The sequence below is a fragment of the Eumetopias jubatus genome, unplaced genomic scaffold (genome assembly GCF_037043125.1).
Source record: "Eumetopias jubatus isolate StellerSeaLion01/CBP00866 unplaced genomic scaffold, mEumJub1_p1.0 scaffold_3, whole genome shotgun sequence".
Lineage (NCBI taxonomy): Eukaryota > Metazoa > Chordata > Mammalia > Carnivora > Otariidae > Eumetopias > Eumetopias jubatus.
This window is the reverse complement of record NW_028274809.1, coordinates 77,824,763-77,847,059: the sequence shown is the minus strand read 5'-3', so window position 1 is coordinate 77,847,059 and position 22,297 is coordinate 77,824,763.

Genomic DNA, 22,297 nt, shown 5'->3' with positions numbered 1-22,297 from the left:
TATGTCATTTGCAAATATCTTCTCCCATTCTGTTGGTTGTCTTTTGGTTTTGTTGACTGTTTCCTTTGCTGTGCAAAAGCTTTTTATCTTGATGAAGTCCCAATAGTTCATTTTTGCCCTTGCTTCCCTTGCCTTTGGCGATGTTTCTAGGAAGAAGTTGCTGCAGCTGAGGTCGAAGAGGTTGCTGCCTGTGTTCTCCTTTAGGATGTTGACGGACTCTTGCCTCACATTTAGGTCTTTCAACCATTTTGAGTCTATTTTTGTGTGTGGTGTAAGGAAATGGCCCAGTTTCATTCTTCTGCATGTGGCTGTCCAGTTTTCCCAACACCATTTGTTGAAGAGACTATCTTTTTTCCATTGGACATTCTTTCCTGCTTTGTCAAAGATTAGTTGACCATAGAGTTGAGGGTCCATTTCTGGGCTCTCTATTCTGTTTCATTGATCTATGTGTCTGTTTTTGTGCCAGTACCATACTGTCCTGATGATTACAGCTTTGTAACAGAGCTTGAAGTCCAGAATTGTGATGCCACCAGCTTTGCTTTTCTTTTTCAACATTCCTCTCGCTATTTGGGGTCTTTTCTGGTTCCATACAAATTTTAGGATTATTTGTTCCATTTCTTTGAAAAAAGTTGATAGTATTTTGATAGGGATTGCATTGAATGTGTAGATTGCTCTAGGTAGCGTTGACATCTTCACAATATTTGTTCTTCCAATCCATGAGCATGGAACATTTTTCCATTTCATTCAAAAAGAAAATAGAAAAAGAAAATTAAAAAAATTAACTTTGAAAGACTAAAGAATCATGGGGAAAAAAGCCATGAATTCTATGTGCTGTATTCCCCTGGTGCTGGCGTTCTCCCATTCTCACTGATCGGTAAACTTAGTCTTGGCTGGCTGTTCTTGCTGATCTGGGGGAGAGGCCTGTCGCAGTGGTTCTCAGATGTCTTTGCTGGAGGTGGAATTGCTCTGCCCTTGCCGGTCCGGGCTAAGCAATCTGCTCGGCTTTGCTTTCAGGAGCTTTTGTTCCCTGAAAGCTTTGGGTTTAGCTTTGGAGGACGAGAGTGAAAATGGCGGCCTCCCAATCTCTGCCCTGGAGGAGCCGAGAACTCGGGGCCCCGCTCCTCAGTGCTCCCCCAGAGAAAAGCAGTCACTCCCGTCTTCCCAGTCTCCGGCCGCACTCCGTGCTCACCCGGCCTATGACCGAGCGTTTCTATCTCTGGCACCCGACCCCGTGTGGAGTCTCCAAACCCAGCAGATCCCTGCGGTGCGCTCCCACGCCGCTCCTCCCGGGGGAGGAAGGGGAGTCTCCCTGGCTCTGCCACTTGTTGGGTCCCTGCTGCAGGAGCAGTGGCCCGACTGTGCCGCGGATCATGGTTTATGGCAACCCCGAGCTGAGAGCCCGCGCCTCGGCGCCATCTCTGCAGCCGGCTTCCCTACGCCAATACCTGGGAGCTCTGCTGCACTCAGGCACCCCCCCGTCTTTCTGTGACCCTGAGGGTCCTGAGACCACACTGTCCTGCGAGGGTTCCACCCCCGCTTAGCCACTGGAGCGACCTCCCTCGGTGGAGCCGACTTCTAAAAGTTCCGATTTTGTGCTCCGCGGCTCTATCACTTGCCAGAAGCGGCCGACGGAGGCCCCCTCCCCCGCCGTCTATCCTCCCGAATATCGCCTCGGATTCACTTCTCCGCATGTCCTACCTTCTAGAAAGTGGTTGCTTTTCTGTTCAGAGAGTTGCTGCTCTTCTTTTCTTTGATCTCCTGTTGAGTTCGTAGGTGTTCAGAATGGTTTGATAGCTATCTAGCTGAATTCCTGGGACCAGCCGAAATTTAGGTCTCCTACTCCTCCGCCATCTTGCTCCTCCCCTCTGATCAGATTTTCTATTTCCTCCTGATTCAGTTTTGAAAGTTCATATGTTTCTAGGAATGTATCCATTTCTTCTGGGTTGTCCAATTTGTTGGCATATAATTTTTTGTAGTATTCTTATAGTTTTTTTGTATTTCTGTGGTGTTGATTATTTCTCGTCTTTCATTTATGATTTTATTTATTTGTGTCTTGTCTCATTTTTCTTGATGAGTCTGGCTAAAGGTTTCACTTTGTTTATCTTTTCAAAGAACCAGCTCTTGGTTACACTGACCTTTTCTATTTTTTTGAGTCTCTATTTCACTTATTTCTGCTCTGATTTTTATTATGTCCTTCCTTCTACTAACCTTGGGCTTTTTTGTTGTCATTTTCTAGTTCCTTTAGGTGTAAGCTTAGATTATTTATTTGAGCTTTTTCTTATATCTTCAGGTAGACCTCTATTGATATATATTTCCCGCTTAGAACTGCTTTTCCTGTGTTACAGTCTTATTTTTTAAAGTAAATTCTTTAAGAAACAATTTTTAAAACTTTTAAAGTTTCTCTAAACCTTCATGTGGTAAAACTTGTAAACACACCCATGTAAAACTTTTTACATGGGTGTATATTTCTTGTATTTAAAGATTTTCAGAGATGAAAAATCTATAAATTTGGAAACCAATACCAATTTCTAACCTTTATTGTACACAGTTTTTTCTTTACCTCTAAATAAAATCTGTCCTTTTACAACTAAAGGATGTTCTTTGTTCTTTTCTTAGATTATCAGCTGTTTATCATCCTCCATAGTTTTCTTTTGTAGGCTTTAATTTAATTCTAATTAAGCTTTAATTTTATGAGGCAAACATGTAGGCAAAGTCTATACACGTCCAGCAGCCAACTTTAATCTAAAGAATGTCAGTCAAACATAGACAAATAGTGCAGAATAATCAATTCCATAGTCCTCATGAGAATTGAGATTCTACTCCCAATGTGTCCATTCTAGAGCAGAACTACAATCTTGATGGTCCTAAATCAACTTCTGTTCCTGAGTAATTGGCAGTCTCTAGAGAACTATATTAGATTGAGGATGAGGTGAGGGTTGGCAATCTCCAAAACTTACATATTTATCTTTAGCTGTCTAAAATATACAACTGCCAGATCAACTTTTACCTCTAGTAATTAGAAACTAAGTAATTTGAGGTAATTCTCCTGCTGAGGACACCTCTAGCTACTGGGAAAATGCCAAAACCAAATCAAACAAAAACAGAGGAAAGAAAACTAAAAAAAATTTTTTTCTTAAAGATATAATAAATCAAAAGAACTTTCAGAGCAATATTTGAGAGAAGCTGAAAATCCAAAAAAGTATACTTGTCATTTATAGTGACTTTTCTTCTGGATACATTTGCCAATTAAAGAAGAGAAACCAAGATTCTGATCAGTTCATTTACTATCCATAGGCTATTAAATGGAGCTAGGATGATAAAACTTGGAGTCCAAGATCTGAAAGGGAAGAGTAGCCATGGTAAACCTCGTCCCGTACTCAGGCTGGAATCTCAAAGGGCTGAACCCTGGGGAACCTAGTCATCACTGGGACTAGGTTTTTTATCATCTCAATCTCCAGAATTTGGTTAAGTTTTTTCTGATTGCTAGTTTCCCAGAGCTTTGCAGAAGGAAAATAACACCACCATGCAGTATTGTAATATTATCCTAAGTGTCAAATTATTTCTGTAAGTATTGTCCAGTACAATATCTAGCACACAACAAAAAGTAACCTGGTACCCAAAGAGACATGAGAATATAGTTGAGAAACAGCAGAAGCAATAGATAATGGAAATCGGCACTCAGAGTCTATTAGCATATCAGAAATAGATATTAAATATTAAAATATTAAAAAATAATGAAGTGTTAAATAATCAAAATATTAAAATAAATAGGCTTACCATGTTCAAGCATGGTAAGACAAGATTGAGAGTTTTTAAAGATATAGAATATAAAAGATTCAAGGGGCACCTGAGTGACTCAGTCAGTTAAGTGTCTGACTCTTGATTTCAGTCTGACTCATGATCTCAGGGTTGTGAGATTGAGCCTCACATCAGGCTCCATGCTGGGCATGGAGCTTGCTTAAGATTCTCTCTCTCCATCTCCCGCTGCCCCTCCCCATTGCCCACTTTCTCTAAACAACAACAACAACAACAACAACGACTTGAAAATGTTACCAAATGGAATCCTGGAAATGAATAGCTGGAATTAAGACTCCAATTAGACACATCAGAGTAAAAGAAACTGTTGAGAATGAAGCACAAAGGATAGAAAATTATACATGAAAGGTAGAAGATAAGGTGTGAAAAATAAAAACCATAAAGATAATTGAATCCCAGAAGAAGATGAGATGAACTAAGAAGAGACAGTATCTGAAGAGATAATACCTGAAAATTATCCAAAAACTAATGAAAGGTAAGTTAAAAATGTAAGAATCCCTACAATTTCTGAACAGGATAAACTAAAAGAAATACACAAGTAGGCTCATGACAGAAAAATTTATGAAAAGGGAAGATAAAGAAAAAGAAAATGAGAAATCAGCCAGGGATGTGGAAGAAGCAGCCAGAGGAAAAGAGGAGAGATTGCTTTCAAAGTGATAGTAATTAGGCTAAGAGCTAGCAGCTAACCTCTCAACAGGAGCAATGGAAGCTAGAAGACAATGATAACTATAAGGCACTAAAAGTAAATAAGTACCAAACTAGAAGTCCATATGCAATGAAAGTATTCTTCAGTAATAAAGGGGATATAAAGACATTTTCAGATAAATAAAAACTGAGGATTAGTCACTTGTATATCTGCACTAAAAGGAATACTACAGGATATTTTTCTAGGTAGGAAAAAATGATCCCAATTGGAAATGTAGGTAGAAGTGAAATAAATGAGATGTAAACATTTGGGTTAATCAAAATAAGTATTTATACCACGAATAGTAATAATAATGATTTTTGGTTTTTAAAATATGGAGAAAAATACATAACAATAGCATATTCATGAGAAGAGATAAAATATTGTTACTATTCTAAGGTTCAAGCATTTTGGGGGAAAGGGGGTAAAAGTACCAGTAAATGTCAGATTTTGATAAATCACAAATGTATGTTGTAATAATTATGGTAGCCACTAAAGATCTGATAAAATGGCAATTACTTTTAAAGCTAATTATGGGTCAAGGATAAAAATTGAGATTGAGTTCATTTAATAATTGGAAATTTGACTAAACGAGAAATTTTAATGGAATATGTACTTCAGGAGACATGGCCTCATTTTAATCAAAATTTGAATCACTGGTACTTCTTTAAGGTTTTGTCTTTCATTTACAGTTATTTTACCTTTTCATTATAATTTCTAAGAAGCCAATTGTTTCCCAAAAGATTTGTTTAAAAATTTAAAATTTCATGCATTTTATTTTTAACCAAAAATAAAATGGAATTAAACATGTGCAAAATAACTGAATATCAAGTAACCAGTTATGCAGCCAGCTCATTTACACTGAATCAGTAATTTGCTCAGTCTGCAATTTATGTTAATTAAGGAAAAATTATCTTATGTTATACATTTACATAATGACATAAATGTCTCCTTCTCTTCTCTTAAATGTTATTATTATCTTAAGTTTCAGTTCTTTTTCACTATTAGTGTCTTGGATAACTCCATATAAGCTATTTTCATTATACTTTAGCTGGCACTATAATATTCAACTTAAAAGCTAAGTATTGAAAACACTAGAATTTTCTTGATTTCAACAAGCTGTGTGATACTCCGCATGAAATGATTATGATAACCACTATGATATATTCATTTTAAAGTATAAACAGGCTCTTATACTTTATAAACTTTGTATCTTTTAATGTAATTTGATTTTATGAAAAATTTTTGATAAAAATCTTAATAGCAAAATATTTGTGAAATATGTTGGGGTTTTTCCCCCTCTATTGCAGAGATTAAGCCATGGTTTGGTTGTATGTATTTGTTCTGAATCTCTGTCTAGCCGATTAATTTTATGTGCATAGTTTAAGTCCCCAGTGACTGGTCAGGATGATCTGGGGGAAAAAGGACATTTTATTGGGTATCTACATTTCCTACATTCATCAAATAATTGTCATCTCTCTGAAATAAGTGAAGACCTAAATTTCAGTTCTGTCTTGACTACTGACTTGTTTTGTCAACTCAATTTACTTCTCTGGGCTTTTCAATTTTCCTCATAGTAACTTTTCCCTGTCTATAGAGTCCTTGTCTATTAGAGCCATTTGATCTCAGTAGAAAAGAGTTTCTGTAAATCCAAAGTATTTTTACTATCCTTCATTGGAATACTGATATCTAAAGTTTTCAGCTAAAAAAAAAAAGCAAGTGTTTCCCTGGGCATATTAAGGGCCTCACCAGAAAGCTAGATCTCAATGCAAAGCATGTGCAGAACCCAGCAACCTCTCTAAATAAGTACAGTGAGTCTGTGGTGTTTGCCGTCTTATTGTTCATTGTTTACTGAACTTGTTGACGGTAAGAGGCTGCTTTTCCAGTATTCCCCATTAAAGTTCATTTCTGCTGTCATGGCATCTTTCCACCCAACATTTTGTTGTTTATTGTGAGTCAGAAAAGCATCTGCAATACAAAACTTAGTTTATCCCACTAGAGATTTTCGTCCCAGTTGAAGTACCAAGGAAATTCTGGAAGGAGCAAAGTTTAGATGTGAGTAGCTGCCAACAGCCACCATTGTGGTTGTTCTGTGATGCCTGAGGACCTAGGTGACTGCTGTGTGAGCAGTGGAGGGGTCTGGCTCTGTGTAAGAGCTGAACTTGCAGAAATTGGAGATAAACTAAATGTTAAAAATAGATCAATTCAAGTAACACCACTAAATTAGGAGTATATGTAAATCACTAAAATGTGAGTTTCATAGTCGCTGTCAAAAAGAATCTTTAATAGTAAAACTGAATTTTTCTCAGTGAAGAGAGGATGCTGGAGAGTCAGCTCAATAAAGTCACAGAAACAGGACTATAAGTGATATAAGTAAAGAAAAAATAGGTACGTTAGGCCTAGGAAAAGGTCAGATTTATGCCCTCTGAGTGTTTATGGCTTAAAAAAAGTCCTGAAAATGGGACTGGAGCTTTGATTTTGATGTTTAAGGTTAGAAAGTGCCAGGATAAGAAATATTGTATGTACCATTAAAGGAATAGCTCTTAAAAAGTATTCTAATCGTGAGAATAGAGAGGAAAGGAAGGCTTGGGGAAATAGAAAACAAAATCAATTGACATTATATAAAAAGAGAAAAACATCAAAAGGGAAAGGAATCAAAGGACAGAAAAGAGAATTGAACATACATTAAGTAATACTGATGAGAAATGTACATTAGTCTTAGTGACTTTGCAGTGTTATTGCTGCTATGTTTTACAAGATGCCTCGAACAAGAATCAAGTTGTAGAATTTCACCTTTTATGTCTGTTTATGGAAGAATGAGTTTGCTACGCAAGCAATGCAGAGTGAGCTTGAGGCATACTAACAAAGATATCATGATTCCTCAAAGTTAGAGCCGTTGCAAGATTAAACCATAGCCCGGAGACACTTCGGTCTCAGAGAAACAAAGATGATGGGCTCCCCTGCTGGGATTACTATCCTAATTATCAGAGAACCATTGTTTCTATCCACTCCTGGGCATCAAATAGGCTGACCCCCTCAACTTCAAATAATCTCCCACCAGTACTGAGAACATTCTCTGGCTCGTGCTCGCCTTCTCAAAAACCAAAGGCACTTGGCTGTAAGCCAGTTCTTAGTATTACAGTCCTTGGCACATTTCCATCAGCACTGAACTTTAACACACACACACACACACACACACACACACACACACACACACACATCTTAACACAGACTTTTTAAAAGCTTGGTTCACTTCTTTTTGACATTAGTGTGAAAAAATATTCTAGTATTCCTTTTAATGATAACTTTGATCTCTTGCCACTGAACTATCTTATAGGAAGTCTGCTTATGATGGATTTTTTTAAATGGAAATTCTAAAGTAGTATCTTTAAAGATCAGAAATCAGAAAAGAACTCACCTTTGAGCAAATTGCATTGTTACAAAATATGAGTAGAAGCACTACTGATGGCGAAATTTCCTCTGAAATAGAACTTTATCCCCAAATTCTATCAAATCTCAAATATTTTAATAAATCTATATGAGATGTCCGTGTATTTATTTTCTTTGGCTCTAAATGGGACCTACCTTCATCTTTCTCCTTTCAAGAAAAATTAACCTCCCTTATGAAAGAGTTACAATTCTAGATATTTGTTTCCTGGGAATAGAATTGCATCCACCATTGGATATTTGCATTTTATACTTTTGATAATTTATTTACCACCCACTTTGTTTTTCTTCTTCTCAGTACAGCTGTAGTCCCTCCACACCCAAATATGGCGTGAGTCCTGATACACAAGAGTACATTAACTTCATTACAGCAGTTGTCTGGCTCTTTCCTCCTCCACCAGACTCCACCCTTCTCAGGGATCTTGGGTTGTGGCTGACGCAGTGAGGGGTAGTAAAGAGAGCTGGAAATCTGGAGCCTCCTATTCCAGTCTGCTAATGAGACTAACTGGCTGTGTTATCTAAGAAGGCCAGTCACATCCGTGGGTCTTGTAAAATAATGAATTTAGACTATTTGTCATCTCACATTTCCTCCCCTTTTCAATTCTATGATTTTAACACTACTTCTTGGTTCCACTGTTTCTAGAAGGGGTGAAAAAAATTCCCAAACCTGAAAGATATCCTTCTGAAAAGAGACCATGTGGCAAGAGAACTCTAATCTTATGATTCATTCACCACTCAACAAATGTTTGTTGAACACCTACTATCATCCAGGCACTATGCTGACTAGGCATTGAGTGTTAATTAATTCCATTTATGTTTGTTCACTCACAAACTGTTTTATTAAAGTGAATTTTACATAACACAAAATTAGCCATTTAAAAGTGAACAATTTAGGGACGCCTGGGTGGCTCAGTCATTAAGTGTCTGCCTTCCGCTCAGGTAATGACTCCAGGGTCCTAGGATCAAGTCCCACATTGGGCTCCTTGCTCAGCAGGGAGCTTGTTTTTCCCTCTGACTGCTGCTCCCCCTGGGTGTGCTCGCTCTCTCTCTCTCTCAGACAAATAAATAAATAAAATCTTTAAATTAACAAAATAAAAATAAATAAAAGTGAACAATTTAGTGCATTTAGTATATTTACAATGTTGTACAACCACTACTTCTATCTTAGTTCTAAAACATTTTCACCACTCCAGAAGGAACCCCCATACCTGCTAAGCCATCAGTCCCATCGTCCCCTCTCCCTACCCCTGGTAACCACCAATCTGCTTTCTGTGTTTATGGATTAACTTATTCTGGATATTTCATATAAATGGAATCATATATGGCCTTTTTTGACTGACTTCTTTCACTTAGCATAATGCTTTTGAGGTTTATCCATGTTGTAGCATGTGTAATTATGTCATTCTTTTTTCTGGCTGAATAATATTTTATTGCGTCTATACACCAGGGTTTGTTTATCCAGACATTTGGGCTGTTTCCACCTTTTAGCTATTGTGAAGAGTGCCGTTATGAGCATGTATGTACCTCAAACAACTTATAATATCAATAATTATGGCTCAAATACTTTTGGAAGTAGTTAACTCTTCCCAAGCTGGATTTAATCAAAGCTGCTACCTTGTCATCTAATCTCTGACTTCTCTCATTTCTTTGTTCCTAGTTTTACTACTCAATAAATTGAGAAAATATATAAAGTATCTCCTAATCCTTGCTGTGTTCCTATAAATGTATAAGTATAAAACTAGAATCCAACAAATGTCTTTATAATCAATGCCACATACAGTCATATAAACAAGGAGCCATTAACATCAGGAAAAGTAAAGACCATGTTTTACTTTAAAAGGTTTCCAACTGATCAATTACTTACCAGGAAGGGGAGGAGGGCAAAAGCGCCAGGCTATTGCTATTCAGCTCAATTAGGGCAGCAAAGATGGATGGATTTTTCTTCCTTAAATTACAACTTGTGGAAACCATTTCTTTTCTTCATTATATAATAATTTAATAAGAATTGGTATTTTAACTCTTATTTGTGTTTTTCTGTTCACAGGCCAAGTTGCAAAATCACTTGAACTGATGGTATAATTTTTAGATATAGTTTAATAAATTCTTCATGCCAACTCCTGGTCCTCAATATCCAAGACATCTGTGGTTTTCTTCCAGTTTCTCTGCTTACAGCCTTAATGATCTGTGTACTGTTTCTAGTTTTAGATTCATTGGCTCAGTGCAAATTTATAAGAACTAGTGATGGCACAAACCAGTTCTTACAGACACACACACACACACATTCAGTGATCTATTATTCTCTTCATCAACTTAAAGATTTAGGCTTCACATGATTCATCAATTTAGAACTATTTATTTTAAAAATTTCTCAATAAGTTCTGGCTTGGATTAGGTAGAGGCTTAAAAATGATATGAAGAAATTTTGCAAACTAACAGAGATACTGCCTTTGTGAGTCACTAAAATCTTTCTATTTTTCTAAATTAATAGACTTCATTCTGTCTAGTGTGGTACATCCACTGCTCTGTCCAGTGTTAATTCTTTCAGTCCAGTAGTAAATGTGTACTGTCTTTACATACACAAAGTGTTATTGCTGCCATCCATCCATTCAGGTTAATGGTAAATTGTTAGTGTACAGTTTTCTGCAATATTTGTGCTCATGAGAAGCCATGCATTAAATGTAATTTTTTAATGTTAACCTTGAATACATTAGAGGACCTCAATAATTGAAGAAATATCTTAATATCTCTTATAAAGCAGAGAATCATCCAGAAAAGTAAATTATTTCTTAATTATTAAACTATTTTGCAAAGTTAGATTTTCCTATTGGGTTTGTTTCAAAAGCAAGGTGCTATCTTAAGTAATAAAACTTCCCACTTACTCAGTTCTTTACTTCCAAACATTTTCTCACCTGCTTTTTTACTCACACAGTTGCATTGTATAATAAGTACAACTGCTATTATGTACACACATGAGTGAAATATGTTAAGGCCTTGCTGCTTTTTTTTTTTAAGATTTTATTTATTCATTTGAGAGAGAGAGAGCACGAGCAGGGTGAGGGGCAGAGGGAGAAGCAGGTTCCCCGCTGAGCAGGGAGCCCGAGGCGGGGCTGGACCCTAGGACCCCAGGATCATGACCAGAGCCGAAGGCAGATGCTTAACCGACCGAGCCACCCGTGTGCCCCAAGGTCTTGCTGCTTTAAATGTGGTCTGAGAACCAGCTTTATCACCAAATGAGTTTGTTAGAAATGCAGAATCACAAGCCCCACCATGGACTTAGTGAATTAGAATCTGCATTAAGAAATATCAAGTGGTTTGCCCTGAGTTTTTTAAATGGTACATCTAGGGCTGGAACGTATATATTCTACTGATCTGCAGCTCAGAAGTCTGTCATCTGACTCTCCTGAATTATAATCAACAAGTAACATGAATGTGAGAGAATACCCTTCTAGAAAGAATCAATCTGGCATTTCTACTATGTCCATGAAATATGTCGTCAATTCCATCAAACAATAAAACTTATAGGATCCAGGAAACATGGCCTGACTGCAGACGGAGCAGCCTGATGAGTCTTTAGAGGACCATCTGTTTTCTTTGTCGGATATTCAGCAACAATTTTATTAGCACCAAAAACAATATAACTAGCTTTGCTTTCTTTAACATAAAAATAAAGGTAACAGGAATTAAATATTAAACCAGAAGTTAGGAAGTGTTCATTAAGTTTGCCAACCAGCTCTGAGCATAAAACAACATACTGGCATTTTCCATGGATAGGTTAATGCTTTTGACAAAGATAATGCTTTGTTTCCTTAGTTTCTCATTGCCATGACTAAAATACTAATGAGACCCACTTTTTGAACAACAGTTATCTTCCCCTCTGGCTTGCCAAGGTGCTTTAATGATAAGATTTTTATCTCAAGAAACTTCCTTTTAAAATGCAAACATAAGAGTGGTGATATATTAATATGATAGTAATAATTGCATTTCTGAGGTTTGTTTATCTGATTGGTATAGAACAGGGCCCTCTAGAAATTTATTCCCAACTCCAAGGGTTTATAAATGTACATCAGGTGGTAGTGGAAGGAGGTGTGCAGAGAGGAAGGATGGAAGGTCGGGGGGATACCTGGGGATGGTAATAAACAAGACAGCCATGAAAATTCTATAATCCTTTAGACTTTCAGAGTGTTTCCCCTTATTTGCTTCACATGGTAAGGAGCTCTCTGGGATCATAGTGAAGATAGGGGAGACCAAAAGATGCAGGGAAAGCCTTTGGGAGGGCAGAGGCTTGAGCCTACCTAAGACAGACTCCCTTGGAGCCACCTTTCCCTGGGATTCTGTCCAGCCCAGCTCTTTGGGACAACTGCCTGGCTCCTGAGTGACAGAGATCCTGTTTACATTCACAGGGGAAAGCACTATCTCTCAGGTGCAGCCCGGTATGATCTTCCGACTCAAGCTGACTCTCTCTTAATAGACTTAGGACAGTAAAATTCCCTAAAAGACTCTCTGTTTGTTTAAAAAAACAGAAATGAATATTCTAAAGTCTTTTTAGTCCTCTTTTACTGTTTCCTCCTAGTTTACCCTAGAGAAGGGAATCCTGAGAGAAAGGAAATTTGAATACTGGAATAATGGAATAGTTTACAAGGGAAGTTGCGAAATCGTCATAAACTGAGATACTGAAAAATCAAATAGCATCCAAGACCTTTGGGATGATTAGATAGACACTGTCTAAAGGCAGGACAATGGACCAAAATTTTTTTTAGTGACTCAGCTCAGCAATTCACAGACAAATGCAATGTGTATGTTTAAAATTAGGCTTTAGAGTTGAGTTCCTAAACATTTCAAAATTTCACAAAAGCAAATGTTTAAGATTTCATGCTTGAGATAGCACTTTGGCTTGCAAGAGCTACAGTGTAAGGACACCTAACAAAACAATTTATACATTCAAGATGATATTAGGTGTTATGTATTCTCAGAGATCAATATTTGCTTTTGTGTCTTTTTTAAAAATCCAGTTACTCTGTGTGTGTGCTTCTGTGGTGCTTCATACATTATGAATATAAATTATACTTGTGTAAAAAGTATAAACATCATATGATTAAAAAAAGGATGGAATCTTAGTGAATTATAGAGTAATGAGAAAAAAATGTTTTTAAACTTCTCAGACCTTAAAGTCCTTTCTTGCTTCCTGATTGTTTCAGGTTTCAGATGTTTTAACTTAACTGTGGAGAGTGACCCAAGTTAATAAGTTACTCTTAAATTATAAAGTATGCAAATTTAGCAGACTTTGATCAAGGCTGATTTATACACTTTATCAACTTGATCCATTTATGAAGTTGAATGCAACTTCTTACCGAAAAGATTTTAGAAATATATTTAAAATTCCTTTCTAGCATTTTAAGAAAGTTCAGTAATACATTCATTCTGATTTTTTAAAAAGATTTTATTTATTTGTGAGTGAGAGAGAGAGAGAAAGCACAAGTGGGGTGAGGGGCAGAGGGAGAAGCAGACTCGCAGCTGAGCAGGGAGCTGATGCAGGGCTCGATCCCAGGATCACAACCTGAGTGGAAGGCAGACGCTCAACCGACTGAGCCACCCAGGCACTCCTGATTTTTTAATTATATTAATTAAAACAGCAAAAGACAATATACTATTATTGACTTACTCCTTTTTATTAAAATTAAGCTTAAGGTACTTAAATGTTAAAAGGAACTTCTTAAAATATATATCATATCTGCTTAAACTTTGTAATTTGTATTTGATAGTAAGTATATTTGGAAAATGGTGTGAATTTTAGTGACTAAAAATATTAAAATGGCTGAGATGATCCCATTTCCCATTTTTTAAAGGCTTTATTTATTTATTTACTTCAGAGAGAGAGAGAGAGAGAGAGAGAAGAGTGAGGGAGAGAGAGCATGAGCTGGGGGGGCAGACTCCCCACTGAGCAGGGAGCCTGATGCGGGGCTCGATCCCAGGACCCTGGGATCATGACCTGAGCCCAAGGCAGCCACTTAACCAACAGCCCCCCAGGGACCCTGAAATGATTCCATTTTTATATGAGTAAATATTGAGAATTATTTTGTTTGGGAATAATGTATAAACTTAACAATTTATACTTCCATATACAACTATGTAGATACATACATGCAAAGATTTTTAAAAAACAGTCTCAATTTGCTTATAATATTTGCATACTGAAGTTCCCCAAAGAGAACAATAAACATTAGTTTTATAAATACACAATGTAAATTGTAATGTACATTTGTATGTGTATCCACCCCCCCAAACATACACATTTACATGCCATACATCTGCCAAAGTAAAGGAAAATAAGTCCTTGATTCCTGCACTATTTTTCATTATGGCCTGCTTTAAGATAGAATCTATTCATTAATTTAAAACATAAATAAAACTATTAACCAAGAAAGTGCTCACTGAGCATAGATCTTTGAGTAGTCTGTAAAAAACATGGGAATTCAAATTAGAGGAAGCATGTTAAGGAAGACTACCGTGTTGGGTATGTCTAGCATTTGGCTTAAAATCATAATTACTTTGTGCTTCAAAAGAGGTTCCAATTAGTGAACGTGCCAATTCAACTTTCTTGGCCTGTTGTGACATTATTTACTTGCCTGATATATTTCTGAAAGCAGTTATTCTATAGATTCAGCTTTTATATTGGGTTAGGTTTTCATAAAAATATATTTTTACACAAAGTAAAGAGAAGGTTTAGCACATGACCAGTTGCTTTTTTCTTAACATGAGATATCCAAAAAGTTAAAGCACCTATAACCCCACCATCTGTTTCCCCCACTGCTGTCCTGCTCCCACCATTTAGCAGCACCCCCAAAAAGAGCTCCCCATTAACCACGTGGTGCTACAAACTCTTCAATCTTCCTCTTTTATATAGCAGTATCTATCTACACAGGTTTTACAAAAATAGATCAGGCTAGCCATACTGATCTATAATGTGCTTTCCCCCTTAGTTGTAAATCTGGACATCTTTCCATATCATCAGTCATCATACATAGATTTTCTCACTTTCAATGACAGAATTGCAAACTGGTATATATCATAATCTACGTAGGTATTCCCCATTGGTATTCAAATTATTTTCAGGTAGATGTTTTTCTTTCATGCTACTAAAATCAGTGTTTTAGTGAACGTCGTGTGGTTTTGTGTGCTTGCATAACACTTATGTAAGACAGATTCCTCTGTAGACCAGTTCTTGCCAAGCTCCCCTTAACCAGCATGATGTTAGAGCCAAGGGGGCATTTCTTTTCCTTTGCACCTTCTTGAGCATCTTCTCTGTCCCTTGGACAGCTCTCGGCTCTTCCTCCTCCCTCTTTTGTGGGTCCTTCCCAATGTAGTTTGCTACCACATTTTCCTCAGTGCCACCTCCTCAAGTTCAACCTAGACACTCTTCCCTTTGCATATTATATTCCACCTTTAGACAGTCTCATCAATGACCAAGGCTTTACTCACCATGTATACAGGTGGCACCTATATTCATATCTTCACATTAGACCTCTGTTTTACAGAACCATGTGGCTTGCAACACATTTGTTTCTTTTTAGATCACTTTTGATTTATTTTTCTGCTCCATTCCTTTCATGACCCAAGATGCTTGAATTCTGCTCATTTTATCTAAAACTAAACTCATAATTCTATCAAACCCTGTCTACCCCAGTATCTTCTTAGTGAATGGTACTGCCATCCAAATGGTTGCACAGTAGAAATAATTACCCTTATACCATTTATCACCAAGCATGGTTTTACCTCCTAAGTATTTCTTCAATCCATCCACTTCTCCCTATCTCTACTGCTCCCAATTAATTCATGCTGCTACCATCTCTCCTCATTGTAAAATCTTCCTAATTGAGTTCAGCTGCCTATTCTTCCCTTGCTGTAATCAAGTTTCCATCAGATTGACCTTCCCTCCGCACTTTTGCCTTTCACCCACACCAAGCCTTCTTTCTGTTCCTCCAGTGTTCTCCCATGCTCCCTTCATCTGCAGAACATCTTTGTTTACTTCAAGACTCTGGGGTTATATCAGTGAAAAAGACAGGAAGGGTTTCTTCTTCTAACCAAGTTTATATTCTAGAGGGGTAGAATGAGAAAAGGCATACAAAAGGTAAAACACAAAAATAAACAAGACAAACATCAGACAGTGATCATTGTTCATTGTTATTTTCTGCTCTCATGCTATAATAGAGATTACTAACTGGCTCCTCTTTATTGGATGAGCAGGGAAGCCTCCCTGAACAGGCCTCTCTTATAGTTGGGATTTGAAGGAAAAGATAGCTAAAATGCAGAGATCATGGGGAAGAGCATTTCAGGCAAAGGGGACAGAGAATGCAAAAACCCTAATATGGGAAGGAGCTTAGCTGTTGGACTAGGGTGGTAGGGGTGGATGTGGTGAGAAATGAACAGATGGAAGAAATGCTTGTATGTGCTGTTCTCTCTGTCTGGAATGTTTCCCCTTCTTTTAACCCGTTAACTTCTACAGTCCTTTCTTTTTCCCAATGTACTCCTACTCATTCTTTGATCTCACTTCCCCTTTCCTGGGGAAGGGGAGGCCTTTCCTGACCCTGCAGATATGATCAGGATCCCCATGTATGTGTTTAATGCACTTTTCCTTTGTAGCATACATCACAGTGTAATTTAGTAACGTTAATCTCCTAGGTGATTTGATTAACTTTTCTGCTTCATTAATACTCATTCCATGAGGGTCAGGAGCTGTTTTGTTCAATATGATTTTCTTAGTTTATAACATAGATGAGGCTCTCAATAAATATTTGTTAAAGTGAGATTGTTGGGTTAAAGGTATGTGCCTTTTAGATTTCAATAGATACTGCCAAATGGCTTTCCCCTAAACGCATACTACTTTCCATTTCCATTAATCATAAATGAAAGCATTCATTTTCCCTCATCCCCAACAGTCTTGCATGTTAGCATTCTGTTTAATTTCACCACTATAGTAAATGGCTACTTGCATTTTTTTCTTCGTGAGCACCTATATTTGAGATAAATTTAATTATAGTAAGCTCATGTCCATACTAGACTTTTAAGGCCTAAATTAATTTTTTTAAATTATGGGAATGGCTTCCTCCCATCTAACTCTCTAGTTTGCATGTGACACACTATACATTTCATACTCTTTGTTTGGAAGTTTCTGTGCTTACATATGCTATTTGGCAGCCATAATCTATACAGTAAGGAGGTGCCTGTGAGAGACAGGTGGGTTCTGGGCCTCCAAATGAGCAGATAATGGAGAGGAGAATTAAAAGGAGACTCAGGGAAAGGGATGAGACAGAGTTAGAACATAAGCAAGTCTTATAAAAAGACTAGAGATAAGGTAGGACCTGATGTGTAGAAGACGTTGGGCAAAGTGTACCCGAGGTCTTGATGAGTCCTTAAGAACTTGATAGAGCCACTCTTTATTCAGTATTTATTCACAAAATGAAACTAGGAAGAGAAGATAGATTTGTTGGGTAGTAAAACAGAAGAGGGCCTAAATCTGAAAAGCCTTGAATTGAAAGGATTGGACAAATATATCTGAAACCAAGGACCAATAAGATCTTACTCATTTGGACAAACTTGGACCCAGATATCTATAAATGTGTCCTAATAGACTCTTGGGCTCATAGTTAAGATTGCATTCTTGCAAAGAAATAGACATTGTCTTTTAAGAAGGGCCTTGGACTTGTGATGAGTGCTGGGTGTTGTACGTAAGTGATGAATCACTGAATTCTACTCCTGAAACCAATATTGCACTATATATTAACTAACTAAAATTAAAAAAAAGGGGGGCCTTGGAAAACCCTGGAGGAGGGACTTAGCACCTTATCCCATAGGTACAAGGCTGCAGGGTCATCGGTGATGACAGTAGGAAGTGTCGGCAAAGGTAGTTGTCAATATTGGAACTTGGCCATAAGGTCTGCACGATCATGGTTATTTACTTATGGCAATAATAGTGAGCAAGGATCCAAGCCTGTGGACAAGGAACTCATGGGTGCCACAGTAGTCACTGAGTTTCTAGAGCCCTAGCCTAATCATGGACTAAATATTAAGCCCTATCAGATGGGGAGTAGGGGAAGGAGTGAGAGGGCAGGGTATTTGAATTAGCCTTAGGACTGAAACGAGGCTGAAGGAAATTATGGACTGAGCTATGGAAAGCTGGAGGAAGAAGGCAGAGGGAAGTGAGGTGGAGTCTAACAGGGGCGAAGACAAGTGATTCACTGTGGGCTCCCTGGTGAGCCTAAATTACTGAGATGTTTTCTATCACCTTAACTATGTATGACAACAATTTTATAATTAATCTCTGCAGGTTTCTGAATTTAATAGTGTCCTGTGCTGACATATGTATGGGAAGAAACGATTTACCTTGGAACATTAGGTCCTAGAATGCTGAAATGCAGTGAATGTGATGGAACCCTGAGGAGTATTAAGCTCAGTCAGTCCATTCATTCCTCCTTTCAGAAAGATTCCACCATACATTTTCTAGTGCAATGTTCAGGCTGGTTTTCAATGCCTCTTTGGTATGGATTTTTTATTTCTTGGCAGAACATACCTCACTATTAAATAAGTCTCACTGCTAGGAAGTCAGAGAGGCTCCCTGCATTTTTCCATTTTGTTTTATCTCACAATTTGTAATTTGTGATAGTAAATAATTCCCCTCCCAGTATGGCACTTTAAAATAAGCACTATTTATTTTCACAAAGCTCTGTAAGGTTTCCTTTTGTGTTCTAGTCCAATATATTACCCACAAGCTCTCCTGGTTCCAAATATTACAAACAATTTGAGCCAGCAAATGCACTTGAGCACTCACTATCTGTTCCACCTAGATGAATGTTTGTAAATGTAGCACCTTTAGAATGGAATAAAACACCCTCTGAATATCTTGGGAATTACTGATGTTATAAAATGGGAAGAAAAGTATATATTTCATGTTTTTATACATGTTCAGAAATGAGATTGTTCTAGTGCATTTCGACCCCTTAAGAAATGCTGGCAGCAATACAACAATAATAGCAACAAATATTAACAATAATAAATCACCCATCGCTTTACTGTTCTGCATTTGTCGTGAAGACAAATATAACCTTCTTATCATACCTTCTATTCAAACGATTCCAGTATGATTTTCAGGGTATCTTGGTAGCAACAAGAATATTTCACATATAACAGCTAATTTTTAAAGAGAGAATTAAGAGAATATCTCCCTATAGAGAAAAAAATCGGATCTCTAAAAATGATAACTCACTGTCAAGGCACAGAAGCTGGCCAACTGCTGAACAAAAGCTTGCTGCTCTATAGCCAGTTTAGTTGGCAATCCTATCACTACCTGCTGTGTGTGTTTGTGTCCAGATGGCCTACATACCCAGCAAATGTTTGAATCGCAGGTGGCGTTGAGATGCTGATTCTGCATGGGAGATTGTGGGTGGCACCTGCCTGCCCCAGCAGGTAGGCTCTCTAAGTGAACCTGGCAAGCCATAGAACCATTGCCATCCATGTGTGGGTGATGATTGATGATGCTGAATTAGGGGATTACTGAGTACGCAACAAGGCAGCTGAGTAAATGAGCATTTCCCTTCCCTGATCTGAGACAATGTTTCTCAAGGTGTGTGTGGTTTGAGGACTCCCCCTGAATTGGGATGATTTGGGTGTCTGTTAAAACTGCTTAGTGGATCCAACCTCTGGCTTAATCAATCTCTACAGAGAGTTCAGGAGTCTGTACTATTTTAACAGAATGTATTTTTGATTTTTATTTATTTATTTGTAAAGATTTTATTTATTTGACAGAGAGAGACAGCGAGAGGGAACACAAGCAGGGGGAGTGGGAGAGGGAGAAACAGGCTTCCCGTGGAGCAGGGAGCCCAATGTGGGGCTTGATCCCAGGATCCTGGGATCATGACCTGAGCCGAAGGCAGACGCTTAACGACTGAGCCACCCAGGTGCGCCAACAAAATGTATTTTTTTTTTTTAAGAAAGATCTCTTTTTTTTTTTAAAGATTTTTATTTATTCATTTGCGGGAGAGACAGAGAGAGAAGAAGCAGGGGGAAAGGCAGAGGGAGAGGGAGAAGCAGACTCCCTGCTTAACAAGGAGCCCGATGCAGGACTCGATCCCAGGACCCTGGGATCATGACCTGAGCCGAAGGCAGACGCTTAACCATCTGAGCCACCCAGGCGCCCCAAAATGTATTTTTAAACAAGCTCTCTGGATGATTCTTCTGAGCACTAAATTTGAGAACCATTGATTCACTTTTAGCAGGATGATACTTAAGACATGCAAACACATCACTTTATGGAATTTAAAGAGAGCACAAAGGCCCATCTGTCCATTGGCATATAACAGCACAGCTACCTGCTGCTGGTAACTGGGTGGCTAACCACATAGCCTTCTCTGACCCCTGGTAGTCTTTGGCAAACGGTGAATTCCCTCAATATTTATATGTGTAGAATGCAATTTATGGCAACCATACAATTGAGATTTTCTAGGACAGTTCCAGTTTCATGTTATTTCATTCTTTTCAATAAAAGTAGCCTATCTAAATGAATTAATATTTTATAATTCTGCAACAGCAAATATTTTGGTACTAAATCATCTATTTGAAAAAATTCTCATTTACCCCTGCCCTTTCTGCATCATTCAAGGAGCACCAAGAACAGGTTATGTGTATTCTTCTCCAGATTAGAGTGACGCAGAGACCAATTAATGAAATTTCTGGCTTTAATCTTTTAACTTAAAAAAAAATACATAACAGAGGCAGTAGTCTGAAAGCCAAAGCAATTTTGAGTGGAGTAAAACAGAGTCAGAGAGACAGAAGTGTTTTTTTGGTGAATTGTTTTTAATTCTAAAACCTTTATTTTTAATATCAAGAGCCAAGTATGAGAGAGAAAGAACAGCCTGCATGAAAACCAGAGTGCCAAGAAGGCACCATAATGGTAAAAATAATCTCTTCACAAATAGAATAGGAAGTACATTTTTTTTTCTTGCTGGTGGTGGGAAAGAAGCTGAGTGACTATGACTAAGGTTCGTTATGGATTGTCTTTGAGAAAGAGCCCGGTGTCCTAGGCCAAGTCCTAAAGTGTAGAGTGGGGGTAGTTGGCGGAGAGAGAGAAACTCCAAATAAATTGGGCAAGAGTTGAATCTCAGAGAAGAAGAAACATTACATGGCTTCCCAGGATATAGCCTGGGCATTTGCAAAGCCCACTGTGCTGCATGAAATGCAAAGTAACTACCTAAGTAGATGGGCCTGGGGGCCTGAACAAGCTGACTTGGAGAGACTCAGTGTTGGTCGAAAACGCAAAGTGACCTTGCTGACCCAGAAGCCAAGAGAAAAAGGTCACTGGAGCCCTTTATTTACTGAGGCCAATGAACGGAAGAGTGAAATGAACAACTCAAGGGAGGCCCACAAAGACAAGCACATTCCCTCCTCCATGCCAGGACATTACCTATGTGATATATACCTTGAGGTTTTTATTGATTGATTGACTGATTGTATCCCGAGGTTTTAGACCACCCTAAAGGAGATACCAATGGAGTGGAAGAATCTCAAGTTTGCCTGAGTGTCTTTAGACAAAAGACCTCAAGTATTAAACTGGAAGTCACAGCATCATGTAGTCAGTGAAATGTCCAATTTAATACAACTTTGTGAAGTTTCATATGAACAAATTCACAAATCAATAACAAGAAATTGTCAGACCACATGTTCTGATATTTTGACCTAGAAAATGTAGTCATCATGTTTATACCAGGCTATTCTACCTTAAATTTTCCTAAAATTGTTTTCCAAATATTCTAGGCTATCTAACTTGCAGCTCTGTAACCAGTTTAAGACCAATGTGTCCTCTATTCTCCCTCTTACAGCTTCTATGTCTCTGGAAGTATGAAAGATACTGAATGAATGAATGAATGATCTACTCAAGCTTACATGGCATCTCAATTTCAATAAATTAGTTGCTGAGGAAACATACTAATGGATAAAATGTGTAAAAAATATAGTTTGGATTATTTTGCATGAAAACTTAGGTGGCCCTTAACTTGGGAATTTATATAATATATAGGACACCTGAACAGAAATAAAACTCATTAAAGCAACCATCTGTTAAAAATGTCACTTGTCTCTCTCTCTCTCTCTCTTTTTTTTTTTTTTGGCTCTAAGCACCAGAATCTTGATAATGATAGTCAGCTAAGCGCTACAAATCTACATCTTGATCTAGAGGATTCTTTACATTGGAAATAAAATGATTTGGATTAGAAGAACACCTACTAGACAGAGTATGTACATTCTGCCACAAAATATATTATCCTTTTTTTTTTGGTTCCTATCATGCTTGTCATTTTGTTTCTG